Raw genomic sequence first — 18,940 nt, forward strand, 5'->3', positions numbered from 1 at the left:
GGCTTTCTTCCTTTTTATTTTTATTTTTTTTTTACTGTTTAGAATCTTTAATAATAGTTGGGTATATGTATTGGAAATAATAAATCACTAAACCAAGTGTCCTTGTTAAACACTAATATTTTCTATTCTATAAGAACCTAAAAATGTATATATTAAAAGAGCAACACAGATTTGTAATGGTTTTCTTAGTGTTTTTAAATCTTTCCAAGATAACCCTGTGAGGCCTGTTGGGTGGTGAGTTTGGGAGTGGGAGGTGGAGAAAATTAAAAGGAAAGACAGGATGAACCAGCTGTCACCCTTCACCCAGAAGGAATCTTCTCACCTTCTCCTGGGGCCCCTTGACATTCTCTGATGTTCACCTTCAGCCATAGACACTGAATGCCTGGGTTCTCCTGGATGTCTTGGTGCTTGGACTCCTGTACTGTGTCAGCATCATTAGGGCAGCAGGTGAACACCAGAGCGTTGATGTTCTGTGTTTTGTAGCAGGGCAAGGGGAAAAGCCAAGAGGTTTTCATTTCATGGTCCTGCGCCCCTTTTCTTCTTTCTCTTCTTAAAGAATACCCTTCAGCATTTCATATAATACTGGTTTGATGGTGATGAACTCCTTTAGCTTTTTTTTATCTGTGAAGTTCTTTATCTGACCTTCAATTCTAAATGAAAGTTTTGCTGGGTAGAGTAATCATGGTTGTAGGTTCTTGCTATTTATCACTTTGAATATTTCTTGCCACTCTCGTCTGGTCTGCATAGTTTCTGTTGAGAAATCAACTGACAATCATATAGGTACTACCTTGTAGGTAACTAACTGTTTTTCTCTTGCTGCTTTTAAAATTCTCTCTTTGTCTTTTGCTCTTGGCATTTTAATTATGATGTGTCTTAGTGTGGTCCTCTTTGGATTCCTTTTTTTTTTTTTTGGGTTCTCTGTACTTCCTGGACTTGTAAGTCTATTTCTTTCACCAGGGAGGGGAAGTTTTCTGTCATTATTTCTTCAAATAGGTTTTCAATATCTTGCTCTCTCTCTTCTTCTGGCACCCCCATAATTAGGATGTTGGTACGCTTGAAGTTGTCCCAGAGGCTCCTTACATTATCTTCATATTTTGGATTCTTTTTGCTTTTCCAGTTGGATGTTTTTTGCTTCTTCATATTTCAAATCTTTGACTTGATTCTTGGGATCCTCTAGTCTGCTATTGGATCTCTGTATATTATTCTTTATTTCAGTCAGTGTATGCTTAATTTCTAGTTGGTCCTTTTTCCTATCCTTGAGGGTCTCACTAAATTTATCAGAGGTTTCTAGGAGATTCTTGAGTAACCTTATAACTGTGGTTTTGAACTCTATATCCAATAGTTTGCTTTCCTCAATTTCTTTAGTTTGTGACCTGTTCTTTGTCTCCGCATTTTGGCTGTTTCCTTGTGTTGATAGAGTGGCTTTGTGTGGTAGGTGTCCTGTAGGACCCAGTGGCTCAGCCTCCCTAATTACCTGAGGTGAACACTCTTGGTGCACCCCTTTGTGGGCTATGTGCACAGTCTTGTTGTAGTTAAGCCTTGATTGTTGTTGGTATTACTGGGAAGAATTGACCTCCAGACCAATTGGCTGTGAGGATCAGTTGTGTCTACAATGGGAGAACTCTGTGCTGGAGACACTCTTATGGGGCAAGACTTGCTTCAGTGGGGCTTTGGTGCTCACTGAGTCTGCCCCCTGAGTGTGTCCCTTATGGATCTGAGGAGTTGTAATCTGGATGGTCTCACTCTGACCACTGGGTACACTGGATCTTGGATCTCCAAGGAGGTGCAAAGTCAGCCACTATCTGGGGCCACCCAACAGGAGCTACAGAGAGATATGCAGATTCCTCCTCTTTGTTTGGGGTTTAGAGGTGCTCAGATGAGGTCCAGTTGCGAAGCAATGCAAGCTGCTGTGGAGCCTTGGGCCCTTTTTTTTGGAGGCTCTGGTGCTCTCTGACCCACCTGCAGTATGTTATGTTTCAGATTGCAAAGGGCCAGGCCATTCATATGCAAAAGCCTCTATGCATAGCTTGGGTGGGGTTGTAAATTGGATGGGGCGGTGTCTCAGGGAATCACCAGGGTGGAGCAAACAGCAATGGTGACTGTCAGCCCTGCCCCGAAGAGGTTCCTGGGTCTCTGCATCCTGCAGCACCATGCAGGAACAATGATCGCTTCAAGCACCTCTGAGAGAAAGCCACCCTCGAGTTCTGGCCCAATGCCAGACAGTCTAGTTTTTCCCCGTATGAATCTGGGTCCCCAGAGTCTGGAGTTCAGAGCAGTCAGGAGCTTGTATCTCCCTCCTGATTGAAAAAGACAACAGCATGCTCAGTTGCCAGCCCCTTTCTGCGTGCATGCGCCTCTGTACCTCTGCACCTCACTTTCGCACCTCCGCACCACCTCTGAGTCTCAGTGTGCTTTTCTCTTTCCTTCTAGTTGTATAATTTCCACTCAGGCAGCCTTCCCGTGGTTCTGGATGATATCCGTTTTGTCTTTTAGCTGTAGTTTTGAAGTGGTTGTGCGAGGCAGCAAGTTCAGGTATTTACCTATACCCCTATCTTGGTTTCCTCCCTTTCTTCCTTTTTTTTTTTTAATATTACATATTAATATAAATAAAATAGTTAATTATCTTTTAACATATCACACAATGATCATCATTAATATTTTATGGTTTACATATTTCCCACTTCTCAGAAGTCAAAGATTAAATGAAATTAATACAGAATCACATAGCATAGGTCAGAAAGAAATTTGAAGTACTTTTTCTGCCCACTACCATAAAAATAGTCTCTGGTTTATGAGGATTAATTGAAAAAAAAGCATTCTTTTTTGATGGAAATCAAAGTGAATGAAACTAGCTCAGTGTTTTCCCAAAACATTAGTGTCCTAAAAACTACACAGTCACATACACACACATTATATGGGTGGAAACCCTTTACATGAGTTAATTGGATTCCAATCCTCATCTGTTTAATCTGCTAATAAAAAAGTATGTACTATAATGATCTTTATCATCCAATAGAAAAAAGAAAATGTCTTTTTGTAAAATGTTATAAAACTCTGTAACTTGGTTAAACTATCACTAATAAACATTTAAATCAGAAAATCTTGAAATGGATCAAACAAGATAAAGATGTTGATTTAAAAGAAGGGGAAAAAAAAAAAAGGCCCAAACTCAGAGCTTTCAAAGTAGCTCAGAATTAATGAAGAAGCATTTTGACCTAGGTCACTGCCTTGGGTGGTATTTAATGGATGTGAGCCAAGAATCCCAGGTAATGAGCAAAACGTCAAAACTAGAACCACTCATTCTCTCTACCTGGTGGTTAGAGTCAGCAAGTAACAGTTATAGAATGCCTGCCATTATACCAGCCAGTTACTACTGATGAATCCAGTGGGCCTTGTAATTATACCCATGAGCACTGTCCTAACAACCTCCACAGTGCATCCATAAATGGAGATACTTTAATTGAGAAAAAATAATTCCTTTCTAATTTATGATATTCATTTCTTCCAGTAATTTGTTTGCTAATATGCCAGCAATCGATAGATGACAGTGGAAGAAATTTGTTTTCAAAAGCACTCTTCATTTAATCATACTGGCCCCAAACACTGCAACTGTAGTTTGCTTCATTATTCAATCGCACTTTCATATCCCATGTGTGTGGCTTTCATTATTACAGATCATTTTTCCTTAGGATGTGTGATTTAATTTTAATGCCTGAATCTAAATCAAAATCCTCTGCTGCTTAAAAGGTCTCTAGTGTAATAAGAAAGGGAGGTTTATTCTGCTTTTGTGTTCAGGAATATTTCTAAATTATGATAAAAATCAATATGAACAAAGGACAGTGAAAATGAGGCATAAAGTTTTCCTTTCCTAGATAAATATACGATTGAATCCCCTCTTAAAACAATGCTGTTATCACTGGGTAGCTTCCCAATTCTTGGATGATATGAACATTTAACAATGTTTTAGTTAGAGAGGTATGGTTATACTTCAGAGACATTTCCTTTGGAATATTTCACATGCTTTGCAGTTCAAAACTAGTGTGTTATTTGTAGTCATTCTCTTAATTCCTGAATTGCTTATGCACAGAGTACCCTCTCCCACTGATGGTCTCTTCAGAATGCTTGCAAAAATTAAAGCCTTTCCCCAGCTGGATGATTTCCAAGACAAGCCATGATCTAATAGAGCAAACTATTTTGTTTGTTTCCACTGGGAAACCAGTAAGTTAAAAGCCATCTCCCAGGCCCACCTTTGGAACATCCAGGCTCCAGCAGGTGTTGTGGCTTTGACTGTCAGCTGTGTCCCCAGTCCCCAGAGCACAGAGGGCCCAAATGTACTGGCTTGAGGTAAAGCCAACTCATTCATCTCCTAGGAAGTTTTTTAATTTGTGTCTAAAAAAAAAATGGCAGGATGAAATCACTTCTCATTTCACAAAATTTAAAATTCAAATATGTAGTTAGAGAAAGGGTGGAATTATTAGGCTCAAATACTGTCACTAGGCAAAAAAATGTGTTTGAAATCAAGTAAGAAATATTCACATTTCAAAAACCACAGTGTTGCCCTAGCTGGTTTGGCTCAGTAGATAGAATGTCCGCCTGCAGACTGACAAGTCGCGGGTTTGATTCTGGTCAAGGGCACATGCTTGGGTTGTGGGTTCGCTCCCCTGTGGGGGTGTGCAGTTGGCAGCCAATCAGTGATGCTCTCTCATCATTGATGTTTCTATCTCTCTTCCTCTCCCTTCTTCTCTGAAATCAATAAAAATATATTTAAAAAAATCACAATCTTATTAAGGGTTCCACATTTCACACTTATACTCCAAAAGCTGATGTTTCCCTTCCTTTGAGAAATACCTCCTACTACATATGGAAAAATTAACATGAAGTTGTTTTTATATCAGCTCATGATTTGTCCAGCTAGCAGCTTCTCTGCTGTGTCTGACAACCCTCCAGTCCCCCATTGGCATCCCTTCCTACTGAGTTGGCTTCCCCAGCATCCCTGGACACAAGCTTTTGATAGATTGCTATTTCCTGGCCATAGGCACTAGTAGAGAGGAATTGGGGAAAGAATGGGAGAGAAGTGAGAAGAGTGATGAGAGGGGGAGGGATAGGAAAGAAAGAGAGAGCTAGAACCCTTCCTTTTTCCTTTTTTTCTGCAATGTCATCTCAAAAAACTATGTGGGTTGATCACATTTTGCCATAGAATGCAAGTAGAAAATATTTTTATTTGTGTGCTATATAGAACTTTTTCCAAACAGCAAGGAGAAAGCATCTGTGGAGGGACACCCTTCAAAAGGGTTTCTTTCACAGAAATCACCAGTTTCTGATCTGAGTCCTATGCCACTGGCTCCCTAGCTCTCAGAGAAAAAACTCTTTTTCTCCTAAAAGTAATCACATGACTCTCCCCACCTTTCTGGAAATCCACGAGGAGGCCTTTGCCCACAATACTCTATATCCTGTCCCCACAAGTGTGAGATATTATGTTTAGGGTCTGAGACTGCATGTGAGAGCCTTTGGCATTTTAAGCCCTGGAGAAGTGCACAGCAGGTTATTGGAGACTTCAGTTAGAAATTCTCTATTGGTGATGCTCACTTTAAAATTTTTTTTCCAGATAAAATCTGTTGAATAAGAAATGCACACACACGTACACACAGCATTCATTTTACATTAGCTTCATTAAAAAATGTTCAACTGTTGTGACTGGCTATATAGAGCAAGAGTTCAGTATTGCCCCAAAGGAAAGTGTAAGAAATATTCCAATTTGTTGATAATATATTTTATGTGAATTCCAAATACAGATCATTTTTCTTCAGAGAAAGGCACTTTAAACAACCTATCATTTGAAGTATTAGAAAAAATATTTCTAATGTAGACATTATATGTAAGCATCTACATACAATTTATGTGTTCAGTTTTTACTATCATAAATGTTTTAAGCATAGCACAACTATAATAACAATATAATGAGCATGTTTATGATTACATTGATTGATATAAACAAATGAAGACCATGTGTATTCTTCCCTCCCTAGTATGCTCAGATTTCAAGATTATTTTTCAAATAAAGTTTAGAAATGCCTAAAGCAAATTTATCATTCTCAAAATTGCCTGAAGCTTCTGAATTGTAATTATTTCCTCTAGATTTTTAGAAATAGATTTTATTAAATATGTGTAGGCTATAGTAATTAATTATTATTATAACTAATCCCTTGGTGAATTAAAAGTGAAAGGGGGAGGATAAGAGAGACTAGAGACCAACAGGCCTTGTTTGAACTTGATATTTGCATACCTTCTATTTGCAGAACCTAAAATTTTGTATGTCTGTAACATAGAATATGGTGAAACTTGAATATACCTGAAATGTTTAATGCTGAAAAAAAGTTGATAAATAAGAAGTCTGAGGAACTCTTTCATGCTTTTGTCAATGGTATATTCATATACACACACACACACACACACACACACACACACACACACACTAGGGGCCCGGTGCATGAAATTCGTGCACTGGGGGTTGGGGGTCCCTCAGCCCAACCTGCCCCTTCTCACATACTGGGAGCCCTCAGGGAATGTCCTACTGACTGCTTAGGCCCGAGCTCCATGGGGAGTGGGCCTAAGCCTCAGTCTGGCCTCCCTTTGTGGGAGGCAACCGGGCTGATCAGGGGAAGGCACCAGCCCCATCACCCCGCTGCTGCAGCCACTGCCAGTCACCACAGCCACCAAGGTGTTTTCATCAACACGGACTCCAGTACCTTCACCAAGAAAAAATGACAACTTTCTTTAGGCATTTTCAAAGGATATGCATTTCATAGGATATGCATTTCTTTCTTTATTTTTATCCTCACCTGAGGATATGTTTCCATTGACTTTTAGAGAATGTGGAAGAGAAAGGGAAAGACAGAGAGAAACATGAAAGTGAGAGGAACACTTTGATTGGTTGCCTCCTGCATGAGCCCTGATCTGGGCCCCAGCCAGGGAGGAACCTGCAACCTAGGTACATGCCCTTGATCAGAATCAAACCCAGACCCTGCTGTCTGCAGGCCGAGGCATTATCCACTGAGTCAAACTGGCTAGGGCAGGATATGACATTTCTTAGCCCTCCAGCAGTGGACCTTCATTTTTTTCTCCAGAAGTGTGGTGGAAAAATCCTAGATCACCTTTTTGGATTCTTATTACCCAAGTTACTAATAATATTACCAGTGGCATTCAGGAAGCTTAGCCAATGTGCAGTCAGAAAAGGTGTTTCCTTTATAGTTCACACCAATCAAGGGCTGGGCCTTTCCCAGGCCTAAAGCCTCTGGCCGAAGCTTTAGGCCTGGGCAGGCCCCTCTAGCTCCCTCTGATCACTGGCTCAGCCCCTGCCCAGGCCTGCCCAGACCAAAAGCCTCTTGGGCAGGAGCGGATCCCCAGCTCCCTGCGATCAATTGCAGGGGTTTCACTCCTACACCAGGCCGAAGCAACCCCCAGCTCCCTGCGATCAATTGCAGGGGGTCCACTCTGGCACACCCCTCCAATTGACTGCAGGGAGCTGAGTGTCCGCTCTGACCCCAGGCTGAAAGCCTCTGGCGGAGGCTTTTGGCCTGGTGCCAGAGTAGACGCCCTGCAATTGATCGCAGGGAGCTGGGGGTTGCTTCAGCCTGGTGCACCAGCGGACCCCCTGTGATCAATCACAGGGAGCTGGGTGTCCGCTCTGGCCCCAGGCACACCCCTGCAATCGAACGGACACCCAGCTCCCTGCAATTGATCGCAGGGGACCGCTCCAGCACCAGGCCGAAGCAACCCCCAGCTCCTGATTGCAGGAGGTCTGTTCTGGCACTAGGCCAAAAGCCTCTGCTGGAGGCTTTCAGCCTGGTGTCGGAGCAGACACCCAGCTCCCTGCGATTGATCACAGGGGGTCCACTCCTGCACCAGGCCTAAGCAACCCCCAGCTCCCTGTGATCAATTGCTGGGGGTCTGCTCATGCACCAGGCTGAAGCAACCCCCAGCTCCCTGCGATTGATTGCAGGGGGTCTTCTCCAGCACCAGCTCAGGGCACCTATGTATGCAAATCAACCACCATTTTGGTTGGGTTAATTTGCATACTCGCCCTGATTGGCTGGTGGGCGTAGCAAAGGTGCAGTCAATTTGCATATTACTCTTTTATTAGGTAGGATATATATATATATATATATAGATATAGATATAGATATAGATATAACAAATACCTGCCTGTTTATAACATATTAGTGTAAGCCTGCAGAGAAGGGCTTAATCCTGTGAACTTTAGTTATGGAGAATTGACATATAAAGGGGTTAGATTAAAGAAATCTATGATTTCCTTTTATGTTAAAAACCTTTAAATACTTTGCCCTAGCCAGTTTGGCTCAGTGGATAGAGTGTCAGCCTGTGGACTGAAGGGTCCCAGGTTCGATTCCAGCCAAGGGCACATGCCCAGGTTGTAGGCTCGACCCCCAGTAGGGGGCATGCAGGAGGCAGCTGATTAATGATTCTCTCTAATCATTGATGTTTTTATCTCTAATGATTCTCTCTCATCATTGATGTTTCTATCTCTCTCTCCCTCTCCCTTCCTCTCAGAAATCAATAAAGAAATATATTTAAAAATAAATAAATACTCTGTAAATTACTATTTGCCACTAATTAATGAGTATCTAATCTAAGGTCATAGAATGACAAATTTCTTTAAGAATTTAGACCCAGGTAAATCTCATCTATTGTGATATAACAGCCATATTTAGTATTAATTAATTTTACTCCATACAGTATATTACTTTTGCTTTGTCCTTTTACCTTTGATAACAGAAGTTTCTGAGGGAAATCTGGCATTCTGTTGAATATTATCATGTATAATATTTCTCCTTCACCTTTAACATACATTTTAGATTATTTTTCTAATTTTCAGGCCCATCTACTTTGCAAATACAAAGCACAAGAAACTATGCTTTCTGTTTAAAGTCCTTTTTTCATTTAAGATGTTTTTGTAAATGGAGTCAGATGATAAGAGACCTATAAGCATCATTCAGACACACATAGCCTAATTAACATGAAATAGGGGTCAGGTAAAATGATCGTATTGCTTAATGTTAGTTTTAATGTAATGTAATATTATAAAAATGCTAACAATTGAGAAAAACATAGAAACAAAATGATATGAGAAGATGTACAAGATAAAACAGCAGAATGAATTATTCCTTTCATCAGTTTCTTGTCATATCTGAATCACTAATCATTGGCTTATTCTGTCTTCCTCTTTCTTGTGTGCTCTCTCCCCAGCACCTATTAGAGGAATTATATAAAGTACTTCTTTACAAACCATATAGGTTTTATAGGCTATATTGAGTTCACTACAAGGGCATTTTACTACCCACTTAGCTCATCTGAGGCTTTGAAGGAGGGGGGATGAGAGCCTTGAACTCTTCATGTTTTCTTTTTGCAAGCTTTTGTCGGGGCTTTCAGAATTCATCATATCTGTGAGGCAACACCCTGTCCAAGTTTCTGCACGTTGTTTGTGTACAGAGACTCAGCTGCCATTTCACATCACAGTACACTGGTTTTTAATGATCTTCTAATTTAAGCTAAAGATCTAGAAATCTAAGCTCGGTTAGGCTACATGCTGACCTGTGTTTGAACTTCCTTCCAGCTACTCCTGGGTCCCTAGATATATTGTTTTAAGCTGAACAATTTGGATGAAGCAATCACAAAATATATAGGTTAAAAAAAATCAGTGAGGGCAATCAATAATAAAAAATGAAATTGGGAATTGACTGTTATTTTGCTAGATGTAAGCCTACATATATTGTTGGCCTTTTTATTTGCTCTTTGGAACTATTGCTATTATTTCCTCTATAAAGCACTGTAGTTAGTTTGTCCTTTTGGGGATAGAACTGAGCTAAGTGTATCTGCTCTGAATAGCACAAATGCATGGCAACAGTGTCACCCAGGTTTCTGTGTGTGTGTATGTGGGATTTGATGCGTGAAATTATCGTAGAAAGTAGGGTAATGCAGTATCCAAAAAATAAGTGTGTCCACAGAGACAATGGTGGAATTTTAAAGAGAAGGAAACATTTAGGAATTTTACAGTAAGCACTTTTAATAGAGACTGAAGCAAGGCGTGAGTAATGGATCCAACAAATAAAACCCATTGGTGACAAGTGATTTGAACTTTTTAAAATTATCTTCTTTTGAATAGAGTAGCTATACTTATATTAGCTAATGTAGTCAATTTATATTTTTATTACTCTGCTGCCTCTCAAGCCAATTAATTCAGTGGGTTAAAATAGAATAAAAATGATCATTACATAAAGCAATTCTACCCAGTTATGTAACACTACATTGCATAAATAAAATAATTTTAAATTTGAAAATACCTTTTATTTATTAAATTCTACTCAGTAGTTGAGAAGTGTAAAAAAACTAAAGTGTTTTTTATTCCAATGTTGTTGTTTTTTTCATATTGATATGCTATATACTGCTTTGGTTTATTTCCTATAAGACATTTAAAATAATCAGAGCTTGAACATAAAATATGTGATGATGCCTAAAAGCAAAAAAATTATACATGAAAACTGTATTCACCCTAAAAAAATTAAATCACTATACAACATGCCATAAATATTTTTATCTCTTTTTTTCCTGACTTTTTCAGTAGTAAATGAAAATATTCAGATATGTGTTCATTGGTAATGTGTAATTTTGTGATACTTGATTTATACATTTTAAAACTTCTTTTAAATTTTATATTAAAGCATCAATTATACACATCAAAATCATAATGTTCAATGAATTTTGATAATTGAATACTCCCATGTAATCACCACTCCAATGAATATGTAGAACATTTCCATCACCCAGAAAAGTTGCCTTGGGACACTTCTCTATGAACCTCTCACCACCCACCATGTGTTCTGATTTTTGTCAGCCAAGATTGGTTTTCCTTGTTCTGAGACATCATAAAAATGAAACCATAATGAAATTTTTTTGTATCTAGCATTTTCTGTTCAATATAGCTCTTATAAGATCATACATGTTTTTAGTTGTAATAGTATTTTTTATTGGTTAGTGGTATTTCATTGTATAAAATACAGGAAGAATTGATTATCCATTCATATATTGATCAACATTTAGATTGTTTCCAGTTTGGACTACTATGTACTAGATTAATATAATTTTTTTTTGTACAACATTTTTTTTCTAGGACACACGTTTTTATTGGATAAATGTGTTGCACAGAAATTTTGGGTCATAAATTAAATATATGACAAACACTTAGGTTAAAGGAATAGTAAAAATATATAAAGTATCCTAATATATAAAAACCCAGGGTCCAGCCCCAACCAGTTTGGCTCAGTGGATAGAGTGTCAGCCTGCGGATTGAAGGGTCCCAGGTTTGATTCTGGTCAAGGGCATGTATCTTGGTTGTGGGTACATCCCCAGAAGGGGGTGTGCGAGAGGCAGCTGATCGATGTTTCTCTCTCATCGATGTTTCTAACTCTCTAGCCCTCTCTCTTCCTCTCTGTAAAATATCAATAAAATATATTAAAAAAACAATACCCAGGATCTGTAACATCCAAAATGACCAGCTCGACCAACCAGAAGTCAGTCCTGCAGTCAGTGTTGGGTTTCCTTTGGTGACCCAGCACTGACTGCCACTTCTGCAGGCTTGGAGACCCAGCACTGACTGCTGAGGGGGCTGCAGATCAGGCTTGGAGATAGACCTGCAGAGTCTGATCCATAGCCTCTGTGGCAGCTGTTGATTAACACTTGCCTCTCTCCTTCTCTCAGGCCTGTACAGCATCCATGCCTTGATTTCTCTCTGGGCCTCCGCTGGGGCTACTGATCAGCCCCGCCTCTCTGATCAGGCCCGGAAATAGGCCCAGAGACCCTGACTGGCATGGAAATCGGCCAATCAGAACCAAATCTGGGTGAAGTGCGAGGAGCCAATGGCTGCCAAGGAGGCAGAGTTTTTGATGCTGACTGGCATAGAAACTGACCAATCAGAACCTAATCTGGGTGAACTGTGAAGGCAGAACCTAAGGTGGGGGCTGAGGAAGGGTTTTAAGGGCAACAGCTGTTTGGTGTAAAGTGTAAGAAAGCGGTTCAATTTTTTAATGTTTGGTTTGGCAGTATAGTGCATATGGCTGGCTATCAGTCCAGACATAGGGATTATGTATTTTTGTCTGCCAAGAGCATCTCCTCCTGCTGAAAAAGGCTCCCCAACCCCCCATTTAAGCAATCTTATCCTATATAATCTATTTATACTAATAAGAGGATAATATGCTAATTAGACTGGGTTGACCAGCCATCTTCCAGATGTCCGATTTCCTTCTATTCAAAGCCATGGTGGTGGGGGCAAAAGCAGAGGCAGTTAGGGGTGATCAGGCCAGCAGGGAAGGGCAGTTGGGGGCCAGATCAGGCCGGCAAGGGAGAGCAGTTAAGGGCAAGATCAGGACAGCAGGGGAGGGCTGTTGGGGGTGAGATCAGGCTGGCAGGGAAGGGCAGTTGGAGGTGAGATCAAGCTGGCAGGGGAAGGCAGTTAGGGGCAATCAGGCAGGCATGCAGAGGTAGTTAGGGGCAATCAGGCAGGCAGGCAGGTGTGCGCTTAGAAGCCAGTAGTCCCGGATTGTGAGAGGGATGTCTGACTGCCTGTTTAGGCCCAATCCCACAGGGATCATTGCTAAACCAGCGGTTGGACATCCCCCAAGGAGTCCCCAATTGAAGAAGGTGCAGTCTGGGCTGAGGAAACCTCACCCCCCATGTACGAATTTTGTGCACCGGGCCACTAGTATAATATATAAATCAGAAAAGGTCACATGAGTTCTGCTGGTATCATAGTGTGTGGAGTGGAGTGAATCTATTCTTTAGATAAGTTAGTTCAAAAGTTTGTTGCAATATTTAGAAGTAGTTCAGTAACAGCTCCAAATATTTTGAAGGTGAAATCAGGGCATTCTTTTCAATATTGCTTGAAATCTAAGCCCCAGAAACACTCTGGAGATATTATTGAAATGCACAGGTCAGCCATCAGTTTTCCAAACCATTTGAGACTTTGCTTTAAAATTAGGCTGCCAGTTTTTAGCATTTCTTTTCTCCCTAGTTCTGCCCCTGGTTTCCGGTGCCTTGAGAAATCTCTGCTTACCTTGTCTTGCTACCCCAATCTTTGCAGAACTGTGTCAATGAAATACTCAAAGAAGTCTCCCCCAGCTCCCTGTGCCCAGTGTCAATGGAACTGCCTTACACTTGGAGAGAGAAGGCCCTACAGGGAATTTCCTTAAACAATCTTGGTTTGGCCTTAATTAAAAAAAGAAAGAGAAAAGTAGGCCAAAGCATTTGGTGGAGTTCAATAGAAAGATCTGCGTGTGGCTGTAGATTGACCAGGGAGCTAGAGTTTCTCTGAGTTCCTCTCTCCTGAGCCAGCTTTTATGAAGCTGCTGAATATGTATTCCAAGGTGTTCTGGTTCTCCTTACTCTCCTCTGTGGCACATTTCTTGTCCAGCAGCAGGGCAGACAGTCATAGGTCTCCTATATCTAAGGGCTCATCAATGTCTTCATTATAGTGCATTTAGATTTCTAGCACTTGCAACTCTTTCATGGATTAAACAAAGAAACAAATTTATGATTTTTTTTAAGCCTACCTAGCTTTCCTATTGGAATGATGTTGCTAAAATATTTTCTTGTGGTTTCTGCAACCTAACTGCAAGTGAAAGCCATTATGCGACTTTTCACTAAATTGTTATTGTTGGAATTTTGAGCTATAGCAAATTATATTTGCCAGGCAAGTGTGGCTCAATGGTTGATCATTAACCTATGAACCAGGAAGTCACAGTTAGATTCCTACTCAGAGCACAGGCCAAAGTCTTGATCCCCAGTAGGGGGCATGCAGGAGGCAGCCAATCAATGATTTCTCTCATCATTGATGTTTTTATCTCTCCCTCCCTCTCTCTTCCTCTCAGAAATCAAGAAAAATATATTTTAAAAAAGAAAGTTATATTTATCTGTACCAGGTAAAATGGTGTCTTGAAGGACAAATTAATTTTAACTAAAATCAGAATCCAAGAAAGATAAGGATTTTCTCCAACAGATGGTAAACCATATGGCTAAAGTTTAAGAGAGAGCACAGTCAGTTATAGAAAAAAATAAGTTTAATAAATGCAAACTTCCATTTTATGTTCCATAGGAAAAGAAACATATGGATACTGACTACAAAATGTATAGGGTCATTGTAAAAGGAATTTCTTAATAATTTTGTTGTCTTTGAAATTTAGAACTCTGACTATATTGTACATATTTTTTGTTTGTTTACTACATCCACTTCATTTTTATTCCTATTTTGTTTATTGTTTATCCCAAACCTGGAGGAGAAGGAGAAGGAGAAGGAAGAGGAGGAGAAGAAGGAAGAAGAAAGAAGGAAGAAGGAAAAAGGAAGAAGAAGAAGAAAAGAAGAAGAAGAAGAAGAAGAAGAAGAAGAAGAAGAAGAAGAAGAAGAAGAAGAAGAAGAAGAAGAAGGAGGAGGAGGAGGAGGAGGAGGAGGAGGAGGAGGAGGAGAAGGAGGAGAAGAAGAAGAAGAAGAAGAAGAAGAAGAAGAAGAAGAAGAAGAAGAAGAAGAAGAAGAAGAAGAAGAAGAAGAAGAAGAAGAAGGAGAAGAAGAAGAAAAGAAGAAGAAGAAGAAGAAGAAGAAGAAGAAGAAGAAGAAGAAGAAGAAGAAGAAGAAGAAGAAGAAGAAGAAGAAGAAAGGAGATATCATTGTGAGTGGGAAACATTGATCAGTTGCCTCCCTTATGTGCCCCCATGTGGAATTGAATCCATAACCCAGGTATGTTCCCTGATGGGAAATCAAACCTGAAACATTTTGGTGCATGGGACAATGCTCTAATCAACTGAGCCACATGCACAGGGCCATCCTTTTGATATTAATTATTTATTATTTATTTTATTGTCTAAAGTTTTACATATGTCTATTTTTCCTCCACTTGACACCCCCCCAGCCATTCCCACCCCAGGCAAGCCCCCACTGCCACAGTGTCTGTGTCCATTGGTTATGCATCCAAGAGATGCAAATCAAAAAAACAATGAGATACTGTCTCACACCTGTCAGAATGGCTATCATCAACAAATCAACAAAGGACAAGTGCTGGTGAGGATGTGAATAAAAAGGAACCCTAGTGCACTGCTGGTGGGAATGCAGACTGGTGCAGCCACTGTGGAAGATAGTATGGAGTTTCCTCAAAAAGTTAAAAATGGAACTCCCATTTGACCCAGTAATCCCACATCTAGGACTATATCCCAAGAAACCAGAAGCACCAATCAGAAAGGATATATGCATCCCTTTTTATTTTTTATTTTTTTGTTTTGTTTTTATATTTTATTGATTTTTTACAGAGAAGAAGAGAGAGGGATAGAGAGTTAGAAACATCGATGAGAGAGAAACATCAATCAGCTGCCTCTTGCACACCCCCTACAGGGGATGTGCCCGCAACCAAGGTACATGCCCTTGACTGGAATCGAACCTGGGACCCTTGAGTCCACAGGCCGACGCTCTATCCACTGAGCCAAACCAGTTTCGGCCATCCCTTTTTATTTTTAAAGTAAACTATAATATTGGAAATAAAACTTTACAGGCAATATTAAATTAGGAAATATAGCAAGTCCAGAATATTGAGCTAATTTTATTTGAAGCTTTAATGTTTGTACAACTATAATAATGTCTATACTATTAAATATTGTAACAAGAAGCACAAAAATAATGTTTTAGTACATCTATATTAACATAAGCTTCTAACAGAATGCCTTTTAAACTTTGTGATTCATTATGGAATATTTGCAATTCATGAAACAAAAGAAAGTTTCTTTTTACACAATAGAAAACTGATAGAATTTTAAAACTTGCAAATATTAGCAGGCAAAATAATAGCAAACAAATAAGATAATAAAAATATTTTGATATTTTTAAGTATATCAGACCTTTTGTATATTAATTGCTAATATACTACTCAGCTTATGTTGATATGTAATATTTGAAAGTTTAAAATTTTAAATGAGAATACTTAATATAGGCACTAGAAAACATAAATAAAAGCATTAAGTAACCCAAAATTAATAAGAGGAGATTATGAGAACATTTAGTATTTATTTAGAGTATTATAATATACAAGATATTTACATTATTTTAGTTTCTTAATAGATCTGTGATTTTATAATTAACAAGTATGTGTGAAAAAAAGTTTCAAAATGATTGTCTAAGATCTCACAGTTGGTAACTGCTAGTACATAATACAAATATTTTTAATTCAGTGCACATCACCATTAAATTGATTAGAATGCACTTATTAGGAACAGAGATTAATGCCTATATAAATTACATGACTTGTAAAAAACTGCTTATAAGTTTCCTTGCATTGAAGTCTATTTTATCTGATATTAATACAGCTACTCTGGCTTTCTTTTTATTATATTTACATAGTGCACCTTTTACTAGCCTTTAATTTTTAAACTACCCATATCATTTTACTTAAGTTTCATGTAAACAGCAAATAGTTGGATCTTATTTATTTAATCAGAAAATCTCTGTCTTTTAATGAGTGTGCTCAGACTATTTATATATACTACTAGAGGCCCAGTGTACGAATTCATGCACTAGTGGGGTCCATTGGCCTGGCCTGCGGGATCAGGCCCAAACTGGCTCTCTGACATCCCCTGAGGGTTCCTGGACTACAGGCACAGGCCAGGTCGAGGGACACCACCGGTGCACGATTGGCTCCAGGGAGGGACACAGGAGGTTGGCCAGCTGGGGAGAGACTGTGGGAGGGCTCCAGGGTGTGTCCGGCCCATTGCACTCAGTCCCAACCAGCCGGAACCCAGCAGCAAGCTAACCTACCAGTCAGAGCATCTGCCCCCTGGTGGTCAGTGTATGTCATAGTGAGCAGTTGGGCAGCCTTAGCAATCGTTACCATATTACACTTTGATTGTTTGAACAGATGACTGGATGACTGGACACTTAGCATACTAGGCTTTCATTATATAGGATAATTATTGATATATAGGGTGTCTCCCAAAAATGTATACACATACTTTGAATAATTATAAAGACAATGTTTATTAAAATATATTTCATTTTTAAAATTGAGCTATCAGCTGTTAAACTGAGTATACATTTTTTGGGGGACACCTTGTATTTAGATTTAGGTCTACCCTTTTACTCCTTATTTTCCATTCATGCTCTCTTCTGTTCTTTTAAAAATTATTTATGTATTTATTTAGTTATTTTAATTAAATTTATTGGGGTGACATTGGTTAATAAGATCACATAGGTTTCAAGTGTACATTTTCGTGATACATAATATGTATATTGCATTGTGTGCCCACCATTCAAAGTCAAATCATTTTCTGTCATTATATACTTGGCTCCCTATATGACATATTTGAGTCTGTCACACATTACACAATAAAGCCAAGTATTATACACAGGTCTTCTAGGTTCTGTTTCAGTATGCTATACGTATTAATCCAAGTCAGGATATAAAAGTAATAACATTAAATTTTAACCTTCATCAGATCAATCCAGTATCTGGGTATCTTAGTGATATCTAAAAAGAATTTTAGAATAAAAAATGGGTTTTTGTTGTTTTTGCATTCATTTCATTAATTCATTTGTTCCTCAAGTGCTTAATATGCTTGTTAATATAAATTTGTTGATAAGTTCTTGACATCTATATCATAAGAGGTTCATTGTAATAAGGAAAGCTCATATTAATTAACTTATAAGTAAAATCACTTTAACACTTATAAATATTTATATTTATACTAGAGGCCCATGCACTAAATTCATGCACTTGGGGGAGGGGAGGAATGTCCCTGAGCCCAGCCTTGCCCTCTCACAGTCCAGGAGTCCTCAGGGGATGTCTCACTACTGCAGAGGTGGGAGAGGCTCCTCATTGCCACTGTGCTCACCAGCATGAACCCAGCTTCTGGCTGAGTGGTGCTACTCCTGTGGGAGTGCACTGACCACCAAAGGGCAGCCCCTGGTGGTCAGTGCATGTCACAGCAACCAGTTGGTCTGCTGTTTGGTCGATTTGCATATTAGCTGTTTAGTATATCTACACTAATAAAGAAGAAATATGCAAATTGACCGTACCTCCACAACATCCACCAGCCAACCAGGAGTGAGTATGCAAATTAACCCAACAAAGTTGGAGGGTTAATTTGCATGTGCAGGGGTGGAGTGAAGACTGAATAGTGAAAAGGCTTGGCATCTCCGCTGCGGCCGGAGCAAAGGCCTGCATAATGAGTGCTGGAGGAAAACCGGTGCCGGCAGCCAGGGGAAGGAAGGCCTATTGCATGAATCTTCGTGCAACAGGCCTCTAGTAGAATTAATAATATAATTGATGAAAAATGGGTGGTGGTTTATGCCTAGAAATTGCTCATGGAGGGTATTAAAAACTAGCAGGATTCTGCAAGGTGGGGAAAGCAAGAAACACAGAGTGAAAAGAAAAAGCACAGAGTGATCAGAGGTTGGTGAAAGCAAAGGTTTTAGCTTTACTAGGGCAAACAATATTTTTATATGGGATTAGTAGGACACTTGTCTTTCGTTGGATCTTATCATTACTAATATTTGAACACCTAACATTTTTTTTCTTTTTTTAAAAATTAGATTTATTGGGGTGACATTGGTTAATAAGGTCATATACATTTTGGGTATAAATTTCTATGATACTGTATGGCCATCCCCAAAGTCACATCATCTTCCATCACCATATATCAGGCTCCCTTCCTCCCCCCTCTTCCCTCTGGCACCACCACACTGCTGCTTGTGCCTGTGAATTTCCATTTATATCCCACAGATGATGAAATCATATGGTTCTTAGCTTTTTCTGACTGACTTATTTCACTTAGCATAATATTCTGTTAAGTACTCTGAGAACTTACTTGCAATTGCATGATGACTCTTCATGTATTTCAA

The sequence above is a fragment of the Eptesicus fuscus genome, chromosome 8 (genome assembly GCF_027574615.1).
Source record: "Eptesicus fuscus isolate TK198812 chromosome 8, DD_ASM_mEF_20220401, whole genome shotgun sequence".
Lineage (NCBI taxonomy): Eukaryota > Metazoa > Chordata > Mammalia > Chiroptera > Vespertilionidae > Eptesicus > Eptesicus fuscus.